We start from the raw sequence: 24,813 nt of genomic DNA, 5'->3' as shown, positions 1-24,813 counted from the left end.
CAGGTAACAGTAACTTACTCTTTAGTCAAAGTCTGTACTTTTTGATTATTCCTTATGATGTCTTTAAGTGTTATCAAATATTTTGAAAAACAGAAAGACTATCAGCACAAATTACTTTATCAAAAAAACAAGATATGATAGAAATGCAATTTTTAGCATGATAATTTATTCTTTGGTCTAATTTCAACTAAGACCTGAAAACTAATATTTCTCTTGTTCAGAGAAGTTTTATTCACCACAGAAAGCTCTGGGAGCTAGGACTGCCAGTTTGATTCTATATGCCTGATTGCCTCTTGATGCCAGCTATTTCTTGTGATCAAGAAATAATATATGATAACTGCTACTTTTTTCTTACAAAAATAACTGGTGTGAAGTATACAAATATATTGCTGATTAATGTCCTTGTGATTACCTCCTACAAGAATGATTCTAAATTATGCATGTACTTGAAAACCATCTTGCACCTTTACTCCTGTGTCTCTTATACATCCCTCATTTTTTTTTCCTTATGGGTTATCATTGCCTTTAAGCACATGGAAAATAAAAGATTCACAGAAGAAATTATACCGAGTCTCTCCCCCTAAAATGTGCTTGCTGAAGACTGCGATTAAGCAGCAGGAAGAAATTGTGAATTACATGAGACAAGTCACAAGATGTATAATTATACAGGCATGAACACAGTAGGGTGTACTGGAATGGTTTAGTTAAAAAAAAAATCTAATGTGTTACTTATATTTAATTGTATCAATTAGCTATATTATGTTGCATTAACTGTTTCTATATTCTAATAATATAAAATATCAAAGAGCAGGAATATAATATTATGAAAGTATATAGAAATCTAAGCAATAAAAGCAAATAGAATCCTTAAATGAAATTCTATCTTACACTAATAATATTTACAAAAGTGGAATGCAATACAATTGTTTTCCATCCAATGGGTATATAGAAATATCAGAATGATCCCATCTTCAAAATCCAGGGCAATTCCATTTTCAGCCATATCTTTTATGTGTATGTGTTTTTGATCATGTAAAAAGCATAAACTCACCAAGAGCCAATTTTAATCCAATTAAGGCAACAACTGCACACTAAACAAAACCTCGCTGTGGGAAAAGAAGGAGAATATTCTTAGGATTTTCTTTAAAATTGACATAGTACATAAATCAACTTACGAATTTTCTCATTAAGATTTAATAATATCCTTTAGCAAAAATAACACAACTTCCTTTCAGAGGCCCAGACAAGAGGAATAGTAAAGGTGCATGTGGTTATACCTAGAAGGTTGAATAAAGGGAGAACAAAAATAGTTGTAAGAGAGATTTTTAAAGAGATTTTAAAGCACCAAGCTTTTGAAAAGTCATGTGGGACTTTAAAATTCATTTTTCACTCATATCCAGATTGATTATTTATAATTCCTCCTGTACAAGAGGAGGAGAGGGAGGGAAGAATACCCCTTTCTTTGCTTCTGATGGAGAAATTGCTATGGAAAAGAAACGGCTTCAGTGTTCATTCAGATAATAGATCTTACTTTCAAATAACTACATGACGACTTTCAATTAGATACAGAATTTGTCGAGTGATTTTAAAAAACATTTGCAAATATCAGATATTAATATTTCTAGAGTCAAACCAGCAGGGACCACTTTAAGGAACTCTAATACATGTAAACCTATTTTTACAAATCACATTTATTTGAGAATTATCATTGGCATAAATAGCTTTTAACTTATAAGTTTATTTAAATGCTAAGGTTTTCATACATATGCCATAAAGATATTCATAAAAATGTGAAGTTTATGTTTAAATTTACAAAAATTCAGATTTGGTATGAAACAAGAGATACCTATAATCTCTGTTGCTGAAACTCCAGATGACCTTGAGAAAACATTTTTTAGCTTTTAAAAAAGACACGTAGAAGATCATTTTTAAAAAGTGAATATATTCTTAAAATACAGACTTAAAGGAAAAATAGGGTAGAATCCTTTTGATATTAAATATAGAATTTTGAAAATGCTACAATACCTGTACCACAGCAAAGAAAACAGTGTGAATCCAGTTTTGAGTGTGTATCATTTCTTCTTATTTTACTGAACTGGAACAGATATTCATTTTTAATTGTGAATGACATGTTTGAGCGAGCTTACCCACCTTATCCATATTAGCATGGAAATGCTTGATGAGATCGAATCGGGAATCTGAACACTAGGCATTATATTATCCTCTACTTAAATTCTTGGCCGATATCTATTATTTCTGTGGGTTTCTATCTCTTTTTCTGTAACTTTAGCAGATTGTACTGAGATGATGTTTCCTAAGGTGTCTTCCATCTCTGACCCTCAGTGCCTCTACAACATAGGCCTCATATGTCATTCTTCTACTCAAAGACATCTGATGGCTTCTCATTGACTAGACGGATGGCAGCTCTGGGCTTGTGTGCTTCAGATCCATGAGTGACTGTGGAGTTGCCTCGAATGCATATGAATATGAATCATTGCCTGTATAATGAAGGAAAATATACATGTATGTGTATATACACACATGTATATATACACATAAACACACATATATGCTTTTTTAAGTTCTAAAACATGTTTAATAAAAATAAATATATTTAAAAGGTAGTATTAAATTTGTAATTGCTTTTGATACCATACATTTTATTTTTAGAAAACAACTATACCACATGAAGATCTCATTATGTTTCAATGTTTTTGTTTTTGTTTCTTTTTCTTTTTAATCCTCATAGTCCCAAAGGTTGGTAATCACTGAACTAGAAAATGAATGCAAGCATGACCTTATAATATAGACATTTACATGATTGTCATACACTCATCATCTACTTACTTCCTGGTACCACCTATATTCTAGCCTTTATCAGGCTCCTAGGTTGTCCTTGAAATTCACTTTATACTCCTTTATCTCTTTGCCTTTGCCCATTTATCTTCCTGCTGATAGTTGGCCTTCACCTGCATCTTCACATGTAGAAATCCTCTCTGTTCAAGTTTTCACACCAATGCCACATCCTCCATAAAAGTCTCTTCAATTTCCAAGTCCAATCACTCTTTCTCTTCTCTCTTTTCAGATGATACATTATAATTTTATTTACAATTTCTACATTCTTTTATGTAAAAATTATCTATTTACTAATTATCTATTTACTAGATAGATTTACTAGATTATTTACTATTACTAGTAAATAGTAAATTATCTATTTACTACTAATCTCTACATTTATTTTATATGAGAGTTTTTTTTAATTCTTGGTTGATGCATTCTCAGTGAATAATATAATGCTTTGCCCATAACGATCCATCACTATCTAATGAAGTTTTATCTATTCAAAGATATATTTTTGATCTCCTATTACTTTCCAGACACTGCTCTAGTGCTAGGGGTATAGCAATGAGCAAAACAACATTTTATTAGGGATAGGAGGATGACACACAAATAAATATATAATAGGCCATGTCATGCTAAGTGCTAGGGAAAAAATGAAGCAAGTAAGGGGGAAAAAGAGGTTATAGAAGGTGAGGTGGAGGAATTTCTATTTTCTATGGGGAAGTCAGGACAGACTACTCTTATTAGGGTGACATTTGATCAGATACTTAAAGGGAATGAGAGAGTCGGTTCTGCTTTTCTCTGCATGGTTCCAGGTAGAAACACCATATGCCAAGTCCCTGAGGAACTTGGGATAATTGAAGGAATAATAAGGAGTCTGGTGAGTAGAGTGACTAAAAAGAGATGAGATCAAAAAAGCATCAAGGGCATTGGGTAGAATGATTAGGACAGATAACATGGAATTTAATTGAACAGTACATTTCATTTGTAACTGAATTCAAACATGTATCTATGAACTTTTAAAAATCACTATCTATATTTCTAAGTGCCTCATGCAATATTTTTTTCTTAAAATGACAATTATAAGATTTTTTTAACTTTTTCATTTTTATTTTATTTACTCATTTATTTATTATTTTAGAGATAAAGTCTCACTCTATCACTCAGGTTAGAGTGCAGTGGTGTGATAATAGCTTACTGCAGCCTCAGACTCTTGGGCTTAAACAATACTCCTGCTTCATCCTCTCAAGTAGCTAGGAGTACAGGCATGTACCACCATGTCCAGTTAATATTTTTTTTTTAAGGATGGGGTCTTGCTATGTTTCCCAATCTAGTCTCAGACTCCTGGGCCCAAGCAATCTTCCCAAAGTGCTGGGATTATAGGCGAGGGCCACTGCACCCTGACAAGAATTATTATTTTTTTTAATAATTATATTCCATAATGGAAAAAGCATGCAATCATTGATTGAAAGAAAATCAAATTGTGGTTATCCAGAGGACATAAAAATATTATTTGATCTACAATATTTTCTTATTTATCTTCTTATAAATATCCTTGTATTCCTGATACATTAATTCTCTCTCTCTTTTTAAAAATCTTTCCATGAGAAAAAAATTAATTCACATTTTGATAGAATTGTTGTAAGGCTTCTTAGGGTATTGGCAGGGAGAAACTATGCTGTTGCCAGTCTCAATTGATGCAGAATTGGCCCCATAGTGATCAACGGGAATAGTAGGTTTGATGTTCTGTAATTATTATAACATGAGTTGTTCTAGCTGTCACTTACATATCTATTACTATATTTTGTTTTATACAAGTCTATTATAAGTACTTATTAAAATTTTTATTATAAATTAGATACCAAAATAAAAATGGATTATTATTCAAAACAAATATTTATACTGACACTATGATTTGTTTGTAACTCTGAAGGTGAATCAATGACTATTAATTCCCAAATTATTTCATATCTCAAATGTTGATATTGTTCATTAAGTAACTGGTTAAATATAGGATCTAGGTTTTAAAATTTTTTATGTTTACTCTAAAGAAACGATTTGAGGCTTGATTGGTAAAGGCTCTCTCAAGGACACTATTAAATTCAGTCCTTGGTTTCTCTATTTTTGATGCTTGTAGGGAGTTCTGTTTATACATCTGAAATTTCTTCAGCCTTTTTCTCTCAAGTTGTAATAGACATTATATAACTGGCATGGACTAAGAATTTGTAACTTTATATTCCTCCATGGAATCAGGTCTACATGGATAGAATCAGTATGGTCTGATTGACATGCACAATGGGACCAGAGATGCCAGTTTGGGAGCAAAGATGTGAAAAAGCTGACTGATGACACCCCTGGCACAGATTGACCTTAAATGGAAGCACATATTGGTCTGCCTCATATCCTTAATCACAGGCTTTTACAGGCTCTAGCCTGTGACTGGTTCTGCCTACAGGAATACTCTCTCTCTCTCTCTCTCTCTCTCTCTGTCTCTCTCTGTCTCTCTCTCTCTCTCTCTCTCTTTCTCTCTCACTCATAAAGTCTGATGATCTATCCATGTATTTTTGTGTTTAATAATGCTCTACACAACCAAAGGTCCCTTTTGTATAGGGTGAGCATTTGTGCATTATCTCTTAACTTCTGTACTTGCAGAAAACAACTTGGCTATCATATATCACCGCTCTTTTAGTTTCCCTCCTCTAAGAATCTGTGATCCATTTATGCCTACACTTGCATAAAAGCCAAAACTTGACTCTGCCCCAGGTGTTCAGGTAAATGTTCTCTGCAGAATATCATTTATATCTTCAAAGAATCCTACAGCTAAAAAATAATGTTCATTTGTATTTATTGAAAAAAATTTTACATGTGAAACAACTAGGCACTTACAAAAGAAAATTGGTGTTAAATGCAGATTGTCAATCTATCATTTAAACATACTGTTGTGTATGGTTTGCAAATGTTTTCTCTCATTCCATGATGGTCTCTTCACTGTGTTAATTTTTTTTCTTTCTTTTTAGTTTGATGCAATCTCATTTGTCCAATTTTGCATTTGTTGCCTGTGCTTTTGGGGTCATATCCAAAATGCATTGGCCCAGACCAATCAATGTCAAGAAGCTTTCCCTCTATGTTTTCTTTAGAAGTTTTATACTTTCAGTTTTATAGTTTCAGGTTGAGATAAGGATCAAATTTCTTTCTTATAAATGTGGGCATATCGTTTTTCCAATGCTACTTAAAGAGACTATCCTTTCCCCATTGTGTGTTCTTGGTACCTTGGTAGAAGATCACTTGACTAAAAATCCCTGGATTTATTTCTGGGTTCTCCATTCATTTTCATTGGTCTATAGGTCTGTTTTGTGAATCATACATATGATAAGAGGTTAATATCCAAAATATACAAGGAACTCAAACAACTCAATGGCAAAAAAGAAATAACCCTACTGAAAAGGGGGCAAAAAACCTGAAAAGTCATTTCTCAAAATAAGACATATAGATCGTCAATGTATATATGAAAAAACATTCAACATCCCTAATCATCAGGGAAATGCAACTTAAAACTACATTGAAGTATCACATCATACCTGTTGGAATGTTTATAATCAAAAAGATAAGAGATAGCAAATGCTGGCAAGTTTGTGAAGAAAAGAGAATTCTTCTACACTGTTGATGGGAATGTAAATTAGTATAGCCATTGTAAGAGACAGTATGGCGGTTCCTCAAAAAATTAAAAAAGAGCTATCAAATGATCCAGCAATTTCACTTCTGGGTATATATTTTTTTTAAAATAAAAAGTTATCTCAAAGAGATATCTGCACTTCCATATTCATTGCAGAATTTTTCACAATCAATATATGGAATCAGCCTAAATGTCTATCAACAGACGAATGGATAAAGAAAATGTGTGTGGGGTGTATATATGTATGTGTGTGTGTGTCAGTGTGTGTGTGTGTCTATAAATGGTGTACTAGTCAACCTTAAAAAAGAAGAAAATCCTGTTATTTATGGCAACATGGATAAACTTAGAGAACATTATGCTAAATTATAATCTAGGCACTGAAAAGCAAATACTACATGATCTCCCTAGTATGTAGAACCCAAAAAAGTGGAACTCACAGAAGCAGAAGAGTAGAATGGTGGTGACCAGAGGCTAGGTGGGTAGGAAGGGCAATGAGGATATGGTGTCAAAGGATACAAAATTTCAGTTATAGAAGGAATAAGTTCAGGAAATCGGTTGTACGATGTGATGACTATAGTCATAACAATATATTGTACGTTTGAAAAGTGCTGAGAGAATAGATTTTAACTATTCTCACCACAAAGACATGATAAGTATGTGAGGGAATGAATATGTTCATTAGCTTGATTTAATCGTTCTATAATGTATACATATATTAAAATATGTTGTACATCATAAATATATATAATTTTTGTCAATCAGAAATTAGCAAACAAAAATAAACAAAAATTAATAAAATACTTTCATGAATACAGGCAATTTGACAGGATTATAAGAAAAGATAATCTTTTATAAGCGTCAATGGAGAATGGGATGGTAGAGGAAGCGTCTTTTTTGTGCTTTAACATATTCCATCTTTGAAAGGTAAGAAAGCAACGTTCTTAAAAGCCATGTTCACGTATAATTATACTTTTGGGGAAGTCTATCTATTCGGTTGAGCAATATGAAATTGCTGTTTTTGACTTTCAAAATATGGCATCAACCTAAATGTCGATCAACAGATGATTGGATAAAGAAAATGTGGTGTGTATGTGTGTGTGTCTATGTGTGTACATTAATATATTTGTGTATATTTGACTTTAAAAATGGTAATTTCATATGGTTAAAACTAAATACCAGCTAATACAAAAGTGGGCAAAAAAAGGAAAGAGGCAGGTTTATGAAAAGCCATCACACCAGCATAAGTTAGCATTAAAAGTAAAGGGCTGTCATAGTTAACCTGAGTGTGATTACTTGATGTACTAAAAATATATAATTAGGTAAGGGAATATATTCATTATTATTCTTTAGAATATGTGAGGTTAAACTTTCTACAAAGAAATAGAAACTAGGTGTAGTTTTGTCAACAGAGATTAATTAGATGACATTGTAAGTGGCATCTCTAACTATGCTCTGAAGATCATCACGACTTTTCTAGAAGCTGCCTACTTCCCACTACACTTAAAATGTTTACCATAAGCATTTGAATTCTAATTTTACATGATTTTATCATTAGAATTTTGTTTTATATAAATGGAAAATGGCATAGCTCTGAATTAGAAATAATAATAATAATAATAATAATGAAAAAATAACATTTGACAAATATTGAATTTTACCATATGTTTAGCACTTTTTAAAACATTTTCATATATATTATTAGTGTAATTTATGTTGTAGAGCAATAATCAAACAGGTAATAGAGCAATAAGCCAGTAACCAGTGACATTTCATTTTCATTGCAATTTCAAAATATTTCTAATTTTGACTTCTAATATCTAGGAAATTAGACACTCAAAATTAAATTGAAATATGAATGTTGACTAGCGTGAAAAAATAAGCTTATATGTCCCCTGAAGAAACTAATAAATTCACTTTAAAAGGCAAAATATAATGTTTGACCAATATCCATATTCTTCCAATAATATAAAAACAGAAAAAACATCTTGAGAAAAGTTTTGAATAAATATATGCAACCTAAGTATCCACGAATGAAAGTATTTGCCTTACATGCTGTCTTTACCACAAAACAATAAAAGGTTTCAAGAACTTAGAAAAGTGAAGTGCTCTGCGGTGATTTTAGTAATTCATTGTGAGTCGTTAACACTCTTCTTGGTGTAGAACAGCTAAATTGTTTGGCATAACCTTTTGATTTATATCCCTTTTTCTAGTTATTGATTTTCTTGGCATTACTTACTGAATTGCAGTCTCATTCTAACTATAGAATTTCTGATACCTTTAGTTATATAGGACTACATTATATGTTTGTTAATATTTACTCAAGGTCTTAATGGTCTCTTATCATTGACATTATATTATCTCTACACCTTTATTTTTATTTAAAATAAAGATAAAATTCACATCTATTTCTATAAACTTCTTCTAGAGTGTGTGGCATATATTTTTGTAATGTTTCATGCCTTAGGCTGCTTATCATTAGAAATGTTATATTTTATGTTATACAATTCTTTTGACCCTCCTGAACTTGAAACTACCTTAGAGGAACAGCTGGATGTATTTCCTTAAATAAACACACATTGTTCTTCAAATTGCTAGTATCTGTCTTCTTAATAGGCTCCACAGGCAATAGGAATCTTGACTTTGAAGTCACCTCTCCTGGGTTCATGTAGAGATAAGTCTGACTATTTCATACCTTTCTTCCTCTGATACTTGACAGTGTAGTTCAACTCAAGTTTATTTTTAAATGTGTAGCACAGAGCCATAACCTATTCTTTACTTGTACTTTCAAATTGCAATATTTTTGGTATTTTGTTTTATGTGATAATTAAATGCAACATAATATAAAATATCAAAAATATGACACTGTAAATGCATGCAGATTATATGGAATAGTCTACCTAATTTTTAGTGTTAATAATTCATGAGAGGCTGGCTCACAATTAAAAAGAAACTTACACAAAATCAGAAAGCATTTATTTTTAATTGTGGTCTGAGGAAAAATTCATTTGCGTGGCCACATCCTTGGCTTTGCTAAAGTATGGTCACTTGAATTTTCAAAGTGGTCATAAATTTTTTCTCAGCACTGAATTTGTCCTCCCAAAGCTATCTGTATGAAACTAGCCTTTTTCTTTTTTGAAATTTTTTAATTATTGTGGATACATAATACTTGCAACACAGCTTTTTCCAATGATCATTTCTGACATAGATGATATGCTCAAATTTGGTAAATCGGTGCAGAGTTTCCCAAAGGGGCTGTAGCAGTGATACTCCCTGAAGATTTCTAAAATTTGTTTATTCACTATCCAGACAGAAATATTTTTCATATTATTCACCATCCCAGTTTTCCGAAACCCAAGGTAGAATTTGAGAAGATTTCTATTTGAATGGACATGAAAATTTATTTTGATATTGAAAAAAACATATCATTAAAAATTCTACTTTAAAAAGATTTTTTGGAACTTGAGTATTTAGGAAAGAAGTTAATAACCAGGTATATAAGAAATTGTGGCATAAAGATCAGAGATATGTTTGTTGCTGAGATTCTCATTTGGGGTCTATGAAAATAGGTCTCTGGAAATTAAAATCATGTTATGTTAGCCAGTTTTTTTATATTAAAAATATTTGTTCATCAGGTTGAAGGTACTGTAAGTTTTTGTCCTATGGAAACAGCTATCTAACATATTTGGTTGTGTGGGGAGGCTACCAATCTTTAATAATACCATTTCTCCTAGATTATTACTGACAGCAATTAAATCAACAGTCTTAGTAATTTGCCATATACTTCAAGCTGAATTATCTAAGTCTTGCCTTGCTTATCTGGATGTTAAAGGCTTGGGGCTTAACATTATCAGTAAGTTGTCCACATTATTATTTATTAATATTAGTGTCAACTTAGGAATAGGTTGCAAGGTGTAAGGCATATCTGTTGTAATATTCATTTTTTAAATACATGTTCTAAATACTATAATTCAGTATAATCACATCAATTATGATAATCTAATTTCATTTTGGATCCAGGATGATTGAATCTGGAGACGCATAAGATGTGCTGTGATGATGACAATATTCCATTATTATTTGTAACATTCCAGTCACTGGTATAGATCGATACTTGAAAAAGGGCTAACAAACAATTCTTTATACTAGGAGACTTTCTAATAGGTATTTTTTATACCTTGCTATATTCTTTTATGTACTTAATAACAGTACAGCTTCATGTAGCTTCATAACAAATACTTACCATTGCCATATTTATGTGGTAATAAAACTAGTTTAAGGTACTTTTTATGAAGTCATTTATGGCTTTTGGTCATTATTAAGTTTTTTATGACTATTATAAAGTGGTATGACTTAAGAAAATTATAAACTTCTCCTCTATGTGTATTTGTCATGACTAAAAATAATAGAATTCTTTTCATTTTTATGTCTTGGAAAATTTTATCTACCATCTAGAAAAGTAAAATAGCAGAGATCTTCAATCGGGTTATTACCAAATTGTTGACAGTTTTGTTATATTTATCGGCTAGAAGTAAATATTCCATTACTTGTCCTAATTTGAATAAACATTAACTGCCAAGTTTCCTGGAAAACCAAGTGCATCTAGAGGCCAGTACAGTTCATAAAGAAGCATCATCACATTGTGTTATCAAATAAAGGTTTTATTGGTTGCTCCTTTTAGGTATTCTGGATCAGTTTCTGCATCAGTATTAACTAAAAGCCTTAATATTATTTACCTACCTAAGCTAAATTACTTGATTGTTACAGTAAATAGATTTTTCAATCATTGCATAAAAACATGCTAAGAAGCATTATCTAATTTGATGACTTTAGAAAAACAAGGCATTTCTCAATCTGGTATTATCTCACTTTGCAGTTTCATTTCTTGCCATTTTACCTTGTATATTTCAGATTAGTACATGATATTGAAAATTCTCTGTTTTCTGAGGTACTCTTTAGATCATTAGCTCCCTATGCAGCTTCCATTTTGAACACTCTGCTCTCCTCTTATCTTAGCTAATTCCTACTCATTCTTCAGGTGCCAGTTTAGACAATCACTTCCTACTGATAAATTTTCTAAGCTCCTAGTGGCTAGTAGAGTTGATCTTTTTATGTATTCTTTTGTAACCTGTATGTATTCTATACGTAAATTATAATCTACCCAACCATTTGGTTATAACCGTAAAAGACAGAGATTAGGTCCCTTTTTTTCATTGCTATATCCCCAGAATGGTCTGGCACTGGGAAGTCTGCAATCAATACTTGTTGAAGAATAAAAGATATAGATTTCCTTATTTAAGTACCTGTTCCAGCAACTAGAAATTGCAGTTATTTGCCCCAAATATATCACTATGATAGTCTGTTGATGAAATATCTTGTGCCTTTTTATATTCACAAATGTCTATAAATGATGCTCATCTGCTAAGGCCTTTTTGTTCTCAATTTTTGGAGTTATTTTTTTTCTACTGACAACCCTAATTTTCTTATTTTGCAAGAGGCATTAAAGGAATCTAAAAATACTTACATTATGTCCTAGGCAATTTAACAATGTTTAAGGAACATTTTGGAAGTGACATTAAATGCATATGTGTCTTTCTCATAAGCACTTTTGTTGCACTAATTATTAAACAGCTAGGCTAGTTTCTAGTTAATGTATGGTCAATTGATATATGTGTGTATTGTAATTTTTTTAATTGACACAAAATTTGTACGTATTTATGGGGTTCAGTGAGATGTTTTCATACATATATGTAGGATAATGATCACATCAGGATATTTAGCATTTTCAGTCTCATTCATCAGTCATTTTTTGTGCTAAGAACATTCAAAATGCTCTCTTCTACCTATTTTGAAATATACCATGCAATATTGTTAACTATAATAACTCTTTTCCACAACATTACACCAGAACTTATTCCTCTTATCTAATTGTGACCCTATACCAGTTAACCAATCTCTCCCTAAACCCCTCCCCCTTTCACTTCCCCATACTCTGGTAACTACTATTCTATCCTCTACTTCTCTGAGATCAGCTTTTTTAGATTCCACACATGAGTGATAACATGCAGTATTTCTCTTTCTGTGCCTGGCTCACTTCACTTAATATAATGTCCTCCAGGTTTATCCGTGTTGCCACAAATGACAGCATTCCATTCCTTTTTGTGACTGAAGAGTATTCCAATAACATACTTTACCAAAATAGAAAAAAAATCCTAAATTTGTATGGAACCATAATAGACCCCAAATAGCCAAAGCAATCTTGAGCAAAAAGAACAAAGATGAAGACATCACACTACCTGACTTCAAAATATACTACAAAGCTTTAATAACCAAAATAGCATGGCACTGCACAAATATAGACATATAGATCAATGTAACAGTATAGAGAACCCAGAAATAAATCTGCACAGTTAACAGCCAACTGATTTTTGACAAAAGCACCAAGAATACACATTGGGGAAAAGATAAGCTCTTCAGCAAATCATTCTGGAAAAACTGGATATTCACATGTAGAACAATGAGAGTAGACCTCTATCTCTTACTATGTAAAAACTTAACTCAAAATGGATTTAAAGATTTAAATGCAAAACCAGAAACTATAAAACTATTAGAAGAAAACGTAAGGTAAATGCTTCATGACATTGTCTAAGCAAAGATTTTTTTGAACAAGAACTCAAAAGCATAGGCAACAAAAGCAAAAATAGAAAAGTGGGATTTAATCAAACTAAAGACTTCTGCACAGCAAAGGAAACAATCAACAGAGTGAAGAGAAAAATCTATAGAATGAGAGAAAATATTTTCAAATCATACATCTGACAAGGGATCACTATCCAGAATATATAAGGAACTCAAACAACTTAAAAGCAAATAATAATCATCATCATCATCTGATTAAAAAATTGACAAAAGATCTGAATAGATATCTCTTAAAAGAAGACATACAAATGGCCAACAGGTATATGAAAATAATAGTCAACATCATTAATCATCAGGGGAATTCAAATCAAAACCACAATGAGATATGATCTCACCCCAATTAAAATAGTTATTATCAAAAAGACAAAAGTACTTGGAAGGATGTGGAGAAAGGAGAATGGGAATGTAAATAGTACAGCCACTATGGAAAATGTTATGGAGATGCCTCAAAAAATAAAAATAAAAAACATTAAAAAAACACTACCATATATTCCAGCAATCTCACTAGTGGGATATATACCCAATCAAAGGAAATGAAATTAGTATGTCAAAGAAATATCTACACTCCCATGTTTATTGCAGTACTGTTCACAATTGCCAAGATATGGAATCAACCCAAATGTCTATCGACAGATGCGTAGATAAAGAAAATGTGGTATATATAGACAAGGTAAGAGTTTCTAGTTAAAGATTTGATTCTTGTATCATTGTGTTTCAAGAACTTAAGACTCATAGCTGATAACACCTTCAGAATTAAAACTTGCTTCTCTGTGTTCTGTTTTTTCCCACATCAAGGATTGGCTCTGCTACTAAGCTTCATTATTCCCTAAATCAATTTTGCATCAGTTAGAGGAACAAATTGTTTCTCCACAGATTTGTAGCTATTAATCTTAGCAGTAACTCAGTGATTGATTTTTTTCAGACCTAAACATTAGAAAGACATGGACAAGAAGAAATAATTTGAACCAAGTCCAGGAAATACTGAATCTATGAAAGTTAAGGCTTCACGCCATATATAATAAATCTTTGTCACTAATTTATGCCACTTTTAAATTTGGGGATATGATTAGAATGGCCATATAAAGTAATTTCACTGACCACTTTCTTATTCTATTCTTTCGTTGTCCTTTCCTTTATTCTTACTACTAAGTAGTAGAAATTCTTGAATTGTAACTAAAAGTGACCTCATTTCCAAAGCATTTAAAGTTATTGCAGGTAAAAGCCCTCTCAAGGGCTTTAAATTTTTCAAATACATGGATGTATAATCTCTGTCAATAATGAATACTGCATATTAAATTAACATGAATGGTTAGAGCATAAACTTTTTACTCAGCATTGGCAAATTTCTGACATAAAAGCTTAGAATGTAATGGTTGAAAAAAGCTATTAGAATAATGCAGACTCTGAAAGGATCTCTACATTACTACTTTTTTTTCTTTTCTGAGTATAATTGAGATTTCCAAGAATTTTTACTGAGGAGTCATTTCACTTTCTGAACATTTTAATTTTAAAAAAGATAAAATTATTAGAGGAGTAATAAGTAATTCAATAAAGAATTGAAAGCGAAATATTATGTGTTTGATAAATTTATATGGAACTTCTTACCTAGTTGGTTAAAGCAGCAAGATTAAGTGACCAAGGTTTGAGCTCTCTATGGCCCAGGTAGTTTACCCTCTTTTTGGGTCACAGGTCATTGTAGTCACCCTGCCCAGGCATCCTTTAAAGAAGAACTTGGTCTGAACACAATAGTAGATAAAAGAAAGAAGACAAGCCAGGGCCAACAGACAGCCATCAGAACTACAATGTCTCAAAGTGAAAATATTGCTAGTGTGATATATATATATATATATTACATATCATACTGGAAATATTTATACACACATATATATCTTGTGACACCTTTATATACAAAAGAAAACACACCTATGTTTGAATAACAATTTTTTTTTTTTTAATTTATGAAGATAGCAAAATTTTCAAACTTTTTGATTGAATTTTCCCTTCAAACGTCAACTTCACACACTTGGAATTTCACAGGATACAAAATATCTACAATTTCAAAAAAGGCTTGCTTCACAGAGAGACATGAAGCTAGACTCAATATTTTCATTATAGCCTTGTAAACATAGGTAAAATTTTAGAAAAATTAAAGGACACAGCTAATGAAGCATACTGTTGTCTTTTTTTTTTTTAAGGCAGCAGAATGAGAGTCACTAAATTTCTCTAAGGAAATTTACTTTGCCTACCATGAAAGAACCTATGAATCTGAGATTTGTTTCATTGAGAATTTAGGCTGGATTCAATTACTGTTGTAAGTAGAATTAGTAGGAAAAGTTCCAATTTTATCTAGCTAGATTTCTAGGCAGTATGTCATAACATCTTTCTTATTAAGCATAAATCTTACACTTCCACTACCAGTGCAAGCCACGAGCTACTGATTTTTTTTTTTCATTTTGAACCTAAAGTCATCATGTGCATCACACTTAATCATAGTTTTCATAGACTTAGATCCGATTGTGCAGAATTCTCAGGAATTTCATTTTGATTCTATACTCCAGGTTTTATAAGCATAATCTAGCAATGCCATGGAATAAAGGAAAAAGACTTCAGAGTTATCTAGGCTTAAGTTTTCATTTTGTAAAGGAGGAATATATTTACTCTGTTGCCCCCAGAAATGGTGACCAATAAATGTGCCCGCCCATCTGCCTTCTTCAAGGAAGTAGGAGTTTCTTCAGCATTAGTTATTTCTTTAAAAAAAAAAAAAAAAGAATTTTGTTACTGAAGAATTAGGTTTAATAGATATTCACATGGTAATATTGTATCTAAATAATTAACATCAATTCTCAAGTAGTTTTATTATTGAAGTATTCTATCTTCCTATTTATGGCCACTTCTTCTATACTCACCATTCCCCCACCCAACCCTCTCTAGGCACTCACTCCCCTATCACCCATTATTATCCCTATTAAAGTGCATACTATGCTCAACATTATATTCATTTCATTGCATCCCTCCTTCCAGCAAACTATGATAATTGAGGCTAGCTCTGTTACCTTTGCCTTACCTTTCCTGGCTCTGTATCTGGTTCATGGTAGGATCTCAGTGAGTATTGGATGAATGAATAAATGAATGAATTCAGTCATACTCTTGAGTCTTTGTCTTTTATCTTCTAGTTTTATTATACTTTTAAACTCTTTCTGTTTACATTCAGTAATGAAACATGGAGATATTAACTCATATACTTACCTTTGCTAATAAAATTGTACCTGAGGGAGCCATAATATGATTGATGGATTCTAAAAATGTGCATGCCTATAAAGGGTTAAAACCTAGACACCTCTTAATGGTTGTCCATTTAATCACTCTTCTAAATTCACAATTTAAAAACTTCACAGTGTCTATCTTTCAGTAACAATATAAATGACAGCTTTCATATCTGAATGATAAATAATTCATCATCATTTATTCACCCCTTTAGAGTGTTAAGCCTACTGCACCACACAAAGCATGCATAACAGAATCTTTGTTAAAGATATTTTGTCAGCCATCTACTTAGTTATGTGAGAAGAAAAATGTACAAGGCACTTGACCTACTATTCCAATTTCTGGCAAACTTAAAAAGTACCATTTTTGACATTTATTTAGAATTCATTTCCTTGATCTCTTTTGGCCCAAAGTCACAGGCTTTGATTGAAGACTTCTAAAGCAACTTGTTTTGACCTCTGCTCTGTTACTTGCCAAATAATTTTAAGATAGAGACAAAAAAAAATCTTCCTTCATATTTTATCACTATAATAACCAAAATTCTCAATTATTTCATTGAACTTTATTTCATCATTTTCCCCCACACTGTGTGCATTAAATTGTTTAAGATTTTATAGGCGAATCCCTCATTTCCCTGGAATTTGTGCTTGGAAGTTCACCAGATAACCATCAAATCAATAGTCCTTAATTAAACTCTTAAGTATAGGTACTCTGTATTTTTCACAATGCTTAATTAATCCCCCCCCAATAGAACACTTGAACACCATTTTCATCATGGAAATAGTATTATGAGCTCTAAGAATATTTTATGTTGCAATCACTTTTTAATTATGAAGCATAGCTTCATTCGTTTATTTCCTTGATGTGCAATCAACCTGCTGTTTATCATGGTCCGAATTTTATGACATGTAAGGTGGTTATATATACTTCAATTATAAGGATTTAATGAATATTCTATAATTTTCCTACTGCCTAAAATCTGCCTAAGCCAATACTATTTTTTACTTATCTGAATACCAATACTATTCAAGTGTGTTGTTACAAAAATGTCGTTTTTTTCTTTCTAAATATAGTGTGATTGCTAAGGTTATTAAATAATATATTAAAATACATTGCCATGATGAAATACCAACCAAGAATGGATAAAAACCACACTTGTTTCTTTTTCCATTATTATAGAAATTTGATTTGTGATAATGGTAGTTATTTATTTTGAACAATGAATCCAATTGAACAATGAATCCAATACTATCCTAAAAAGGATAGTATTAAATAAAAACTTTGATAATATTGGAACTGACTATTAAAATAGATTAATTTGTTTGATTCATGCTTTAATAAAGCCAGTGTTGTATCCTTTAGTAGATAATACATCTGTTCACACATAGAAGAATGATGTTTTGTTAGCAAACTTAATTTTTAGATTCTTTAATAGCAATAATTTTTATATCCAACATGTTCTAGTTGAATGTGAACATTATGTAGTATATGTCTATGAGTCCTCCAACTTAGAAATATGAGTTACTGTGAGAGATTATAAAGCTGCCAGAACCCAGATACATGAAACTCATAATGAATAATACAGATTCCTATACACTCTTCTCATAAACATTAGAAATGATAAAAATCTTAATCTATTTGATAAACGACCTACATGAATATATTTTATGGGTTTTTTTTCCCTGGGTTTATACAGGAATAACAAACATATTTAATAACATTAAGCAATCTTAGTTTGAAATAATCAGTTTCCTTTAAATTTAAAATAAAAATTATGAAAACAATTATGTTCCTTTACAAGGAACTAGGTTTACATTTTAATTGGATATAAGACAATAAAATATTAAAACTCATAAATAACTCACCTTTAAAGTATTTCTTTACTATAAAAGTAAATCCAGATACATAAAATAACCTTAAAGAACTTTTAAATATATAAAATCAAGAAATCCCTAAACAATCCTCATTTTGAATCTGCATATATAGATAGACCTGCTCAGGGGTAATGTAACTGATCTAGATTACACTTATATAATTTTCCTTTTGTAGGTATAATGCCTTTCTTACAGATAATGGTTGAAAAATTAAAGAATTTTAACTGCTAGGTAGTAACTAAATGAGATATTTCAGTTACTAGCTAGCAGTTCACTTGATGTTGGCAGGCTATAACTAAAGGATAATCTGTAACCTAATATGATTTAAACTCTATTTGGACTTTCAAAAGAGATAAATAAAATAGCATTATACAATTTCCAACATGTGCTTATAGAGTAGAAATTGGCTCAAATTTGTGCTGGAAAGCAAACCATGTGATACCATTTTTAAAAAGTAAAATTGTGTGTGTGTGTGAGATGCAGAGAGAATCTACCTCCTTACTCCTGATATAAGAAAGGCAATTCCCAAGAATTTTCTATATTTGCCCTGCTCTTCTCAGTTTTATAAAATCTTTTTGTGGCTCCATCCCAAGTTATTCTTAGCTTTTAAGTGATGAAGCATTAAATTCACCCATTTATTTAGCAAACATTCATTTAATAGAAAATACACGAGGCTAAGCCTTGTGAGGGTTGTAAATATACATGAGGGAGGTCTCCATCCTCAAGAAATTCACACAAACACAACACAAGGTGGTCAACAAAATGGCTTTGCAATCCCCAGAAAAATAAGATTATTTTTGCTACAGTGTTTAAAATCTGAAGGGAAGACAGACTATCAATAAATAGAAGTGAGGAATAGGGTATGAAAGAGTGTTCCTATACGTCTGCATCCATGCCAACATTTGTGGGTTTGGAACTTCTTTACTTTATTTCAGCATATCACAGGGGTACAAATGTTTAGTTTACATATATTGCCTTTGTCCCACCTGAGTCAGAGCTTCAAGCGTGTCCATCCCCTAGACAGTGCGCACTGCACCCATTAGGTGCCAATATACCCATTCCCTCATCACCACTCCCGCCTGCTCGGCACCTAAAGAGTATTACTTCCATGTGTGCACTTAGGTGTTGATCAGTTAGTAGCAATTTTATGGCAAGTACATGTGGTGCTTGTTTTTCCATTCTTGTAGTACTTCACTTAGTAGAATGGGCTCCACCTCTATCCAGGATAGTACAAGAGGTGCTAGATCACCATTGTTTTTTGTGGCTGAGTAGAACTAGCCATTCTCACTGAAGTATTATCTCATTGTGGTATGGAAAGTAGTATGGAGGTACCTCAAAGAACTAAAACTAGAACTACCATTTGATCCAGCAATCCCGCTATTGGGTATTTACCAAAGGGAAAAAAAGACATTCTATTAAAAAGACACCTGCACTCGAATGTTTATAGCAGCACAATTCACTATTGCAAAGATGTGGAAACAACTAACTATCCATCAATACATAAGTGGATTAATAAAATGTAGTATTTGTATACCATGGAATACTACTCAGCCATAAAAAAAATGTGAACCAACATCTTTTGTATTAACCTGGATGGAGCTGGAAAGCATTCTTCTAAATGAAGTATCACAAGAATGGAAAATCAAACACCACCATGACTCACCATTAAATTGTAACCTAATTGATCAACACTTATGTGCACATAGGGAAATAACATTCATCAGAAATCAAGTAGGTTTGAGAGGGGAAGAGGGAATGGGTTAATTCACACCTAACGGATACAATGCACACCATCTGGGGAATGGGAACACTTATAACTTTGACTCAAACAGTACAAAAGCAATTTATGTAACCAAAATATTTGTACTCCTATAATATTCTGAAATAAAAAGTAAAAATAAAATAAAATGCATCTGAAATAGGAAGAAAAAGAAAGACAGAAATGGTAGATGGAGCATGGAAGATACGAGGTGTGTTTAGAGAATGAAGAGTAGTTAAGTTTAGTGCCAACTTAGAATTCCCCTTGAAAGGCTCTGCTGAAAAGGAGGTTATGAGATGTAACACAAATAGACATCAGATTTAGAAAATATTCAATGATATGCATGGAAGTGTGACATTCATTCTATGATAGTAATGATATCAACTGTTCAGTACTTCCTAAGATATGATTCTGGGCACCCGAATGCATTATTTCAGCTGATCTTCACAAGCCTATCAGGAGTTATCTCCATTTTATAGATGAGAACATTGAGCTTTGAAGATATGCAATATGTTTTTCCCCATTGGTGAGTACCTGAGTCAGAAAACAAAACAAGAAGAAAACACCTTTCTGATTCCAGAAGCCTAACTCTTCAGCATATTTCCATTCCATTTGCCTCCAATGAGGAGCTATAAAAGATTGTGGGAGGGACAGTGGGACATGATAAAACTAGTAGTTTAGGGACTTTAATCTGAAAGCATTGTGTCACATGACTTGGAAGCCACAAGGTTAGAAGCAATGACACAGTTCATCTTGGTAGACGAATAAAATAACAAAGGCTGATAGTTGGTGATGAGAATGGTAATGGAAAGAAAAGAGCTAAAATAAAAAAGGGAATAAAAAAAAGCATGTTGCAATGGAGATTTATGTTAATGAATGATAAAGAAGAAGAAGGAGGAGAAAGAGAAAAAAGATGCTAATGAGGACGAGTGGGTGGAAGGGAAGAAAACCGAGAGGGTGCAGAAGGAGGAGAAGGCATAGAAGAAATAAGGAGTGGAGGAGAAGAGAATGTCAAAAGGAGGAGCAGGAGCATTTATTTATTGAAAATCCCATTTGGCAAAAGTAAAGCAAACTACTAAGCCACGTGTATTATTTTGTTTATGTTTTATGACCATCCTATGTATTAGATAATATCACTATCTTTAATCTATAGAAGGGAAAATGAAGGCTTGGAGAGCACCCCTTGCCTGTGGGAGGAACCTGTAGGATGGAAAGCTGAGATCTGCACCAGCAGAATCGGATTCAGCAGAGCTCAAGCTCATTTGGCCCTACCCAGAATTCTGTGTAATGAGCAGGGATTGTTATCTTTCTTTTGAGGATGAGGCTCAGAGAAGTATTTCATTTGAGAGTGTAGAGTAAGGTTTTTGTTTTAGAAGTCATCCTCTATTTTGGAGAATGGAAAGACAGCATTCATAAAGACTATGAAAGCCATAAGTCTGGTAATCATCATTGAAACTTCTTTTCCCTTTATCCTCCATCTTTAATTCATCACCAAACATCGATGATTTTTATCTCTTAAATTGTTCTATAATCCATCCACTTCTCTCCACCTTCACCACTACCTAGCTTATTGAAAACATTAACATCTTGTTTCTGGACTACTGCAATTGTATTCTAAATGGTGCCACATCCGTTATTTCCTCCCTACAGTTTGTTTCTTACACTCTAGCCAGGATAATGTTTTTAAAACCTAAATCTATTCTTCACAGTCTGCTCCCAAAAATGAAAGTAATGTCAAAAACCTATGGCTTTCTATTGCCCTTAAAACCAATTCCAGAGTCCTTCAATGACCTAGGGGACTTCATAGCACCCATTCCAACCTCTGTACCTCTCGCACCATTTAGCTCCCACATGGGTGCCATTTCCAGTGCTTGAACAAGCTGGGACTTGGTTCATGCTGTCCTCTTTCCTGAAACATTCTCCAGTCCCCAACCCTACTCTCCACCCTTTACTTGTTTAACACACCTTACTTGTCTTTTAAACTCCAGGTGAAATGTGACTTCATCAGGAGTTCTCCTTGATCCCAGGAATACAGCAGTTCCCCTTCTACAGGCTCTTGTGGAGCTTTGCTTTTCCTGTGTAACCCTTATCTTTGTTGATAAATATTTATTCACAAATCTGGTGGCTTTTGTTCAGTATCTGTCCCTCCTGTTAATCTAGAAGTACCATGAGGAAGGAATCATATGTTTTTTTCACTGTTCTGTTTTATGCTGAGAACTTGTACCCAACATGGAACAGGTATTCAATAAATATTTGTTGAAATGAACCATGAATGATTAATAGCCTAATCTGTGCTTAAATTCTAGTCACAATCTAATGAGGTAAGATTATTCAACTGAAGTTTGTGACATATAGAAAGTGCTAAAATAATTAGCTATTATTATACTACGAAAACATCAGGGATCCCAAAGAATAAAACTAGCATTTACTGAGAGGAAAATGTCTTGTTAGCACAAATTAAATAAACATAAAATGCATTTTAGTGATCAGATAGTACCTGAAAAGTAAGTAACACATGTAATTTATTTGAAAGACTAATTTTGTAATAATAATAAAAATTAAATAATTATATGAGGACATGTAATGGAACAGTATATAAGATTGTAATAGTATTGATACTGGGAATAGAAAGCTGAAGTCTGAAATGTGGAGAATGTAGGAAAATAATAACATAGCACTTATAAGGAAAGAGTTAAAATTTAGACTGAGCTTCAAAATGCTTATCTTGGAATCAAGTGAACCAAAGTTTGAATCCCTTCCTGCTCCTGCCAACCTGTTTTCTCATCTGTATATCAGTAATAATAACAGGACTCACATCATATGGTTTTTGTTTTTAAAGACAAAAATATCTGTAAAACCTCCAGCACTATGCATAGGTCACAGTGAACACTTGATAAATGATAGTCAGCATTGTTACTGCATGAAACACCTGAACCATCACTATCAGCCAAGCCCAGAGATTTTAATGATTCGCTTGTGCATAAGACATCATCAACCTCTGAATGGAAAGTTCAAAGACCACTAACAAACATATTAAAAAGGCAGGAAGAATACTTGCTATTACAACAAAATGTTAGTTTGTTCTATCTACAAAGTATTATTTTGTTTGAAAATCTATACAAACTTTTATTTGGGAATATTGTTGCTAATAAGTCTTTTAGTCATTGTGTACAAACTGCATGATTTATGCAGACAGGTTATAACATAAAAATTCTGCACAGTCCATTTGAATCAGCAAGTGGGCAGCTACATTTATCTCTGTTTACTATTGAATAGCTTTTGTTGTTAATTTCATTTTCTGTTCCTGTTGTGCATATCACCCCTTAATTTAAATCTTTGACAAACTAATTTACTAAATGAAATAGTTTTTAGGTGGAAAAAGTAAATACCTTTACTCATCTTTTTAAAAAATTATAATTGTCTAAAACACTTTGGTCATAGTTTCTGTGTTTATTAGGCTTACCATAAAAGAATATTCATGCTAAAAGATGAATTTTTCCTTTATTTTTAAGGTACAGCCTTCTGAAATCATTCATTCACTATTTCTTTTTTTTTTTTCTTTGAGACAGAGTCTCACTTTGTTGCCCAGGCTAGAGTGAGTGCCGTGGCGTCAGCCTAGCTCACAGCAACCTTCAACTCCTGGGCTCAAGCAATCCTCCTGCCTCAGCCTCCCAAGTAGCTGGGACTACAGGCATGCGCCACCATGCCCGGCTAATTTTTTGTATATATATTTTTAGTTAGCCAATTAATTTCTTTATATTTTTAGTAAAGGTGGGGTCTCTCTCAGGCTGGTTTGGAACTCCTGACCTCAAGTGATCCGCCCACCTCGGCCTCCCAGAGTGCTAGGATTACAGGTGTCAGCCACCACGCCCGGCCTCATTCACTATTTCTTTATTGTTAAAATTTCATTAATATGAAGAGGTTATACTTTTGGTCTTATGGACAGAAATATCCAGCTTGTAGAGCAAAACGGTTTATATCAATCAATACTCAGATAAATAGAATTTTAGAAGCAATATATTTAGTCCTAGAATGCCAAAATGCATTCTATTATCTGGTGATATTCTATTCTTGACAGTCACTAAGGATATGGTGATTATTGTTATAAAAATGGTCTGGTCCGAGACTCTGTATCTTGACTGTTCTAAGCAAAAATGGCATTATTTGTGAAATAGGAATAAAATGATATATGAGGTATTCATTAATATGAATGCCCCAAAGGTACAGATAAATGTAAAAACATGGATAATGTGGGAATTATTACAGTAAAGTAATTATGATTTGGTGTGCCAAGGTACCTAGGAATAAAAATGGAAAGAACTAACAATAAACAAATTAGTTTTAAATTTAAAGCAAGGGTTTGGAAAATAGTGATGTAAATATAACATTATAAATTATGATTTATAACACGATACTTTACATATACATATACATTTTATATATAATATACATGTATACACACATGTGCATATGTATATATACATATATGTGTATATGTTATATATATATATATATAGTCACATTTACTTGAAAGTGCAGTGACATTTTATTGGCCATGAATGGTCAGGGGCAAAGTTTCACTTGTCAAATTGATGGACTATCCATTACCAACCTAGACACTTCTCAGTACTAAGCAGAATACCCCCAGGAGTAGCCTGGATTCCAGCAATCTGGATAATGAATTCTTGGCACTTATTCTTGCAATCCTG

The 24,813-nt window shown here is 32.4% G+C and overlaps 1 protein-coding gene across 9 annotated transcripts in view; it reads left to right on the top strand.

Moving 5' to 3' along the window:
- RALYL (RALY RNA binding protein like) overlaps window positions 1-24,813 on the top strand; it is a 658,122-nt gene that overhangs the window by 460,506 nt on the left and 172,803 nt on the right. The window lies entirely within an intron of this gene.

This window comes from Microcebus murinus, chromosome 7 (genome assembly GCF_040939455.1).
Source record: "Microcebus murinus isolate Inina chromosome 7, M.murinus_Inina_mat1.0, whole genome shotgun sequence".
NCBI classification, from domain to species: domain Eukaryota; kingdom Metazoa; phylum Chordata; class Mammalia; order Primates; family Cheirogaleidae; genus Microcebus; species Microcebus murinus.
This window is presented reverse-complemented; position numbering and strand designations above follow the sequence as displayed.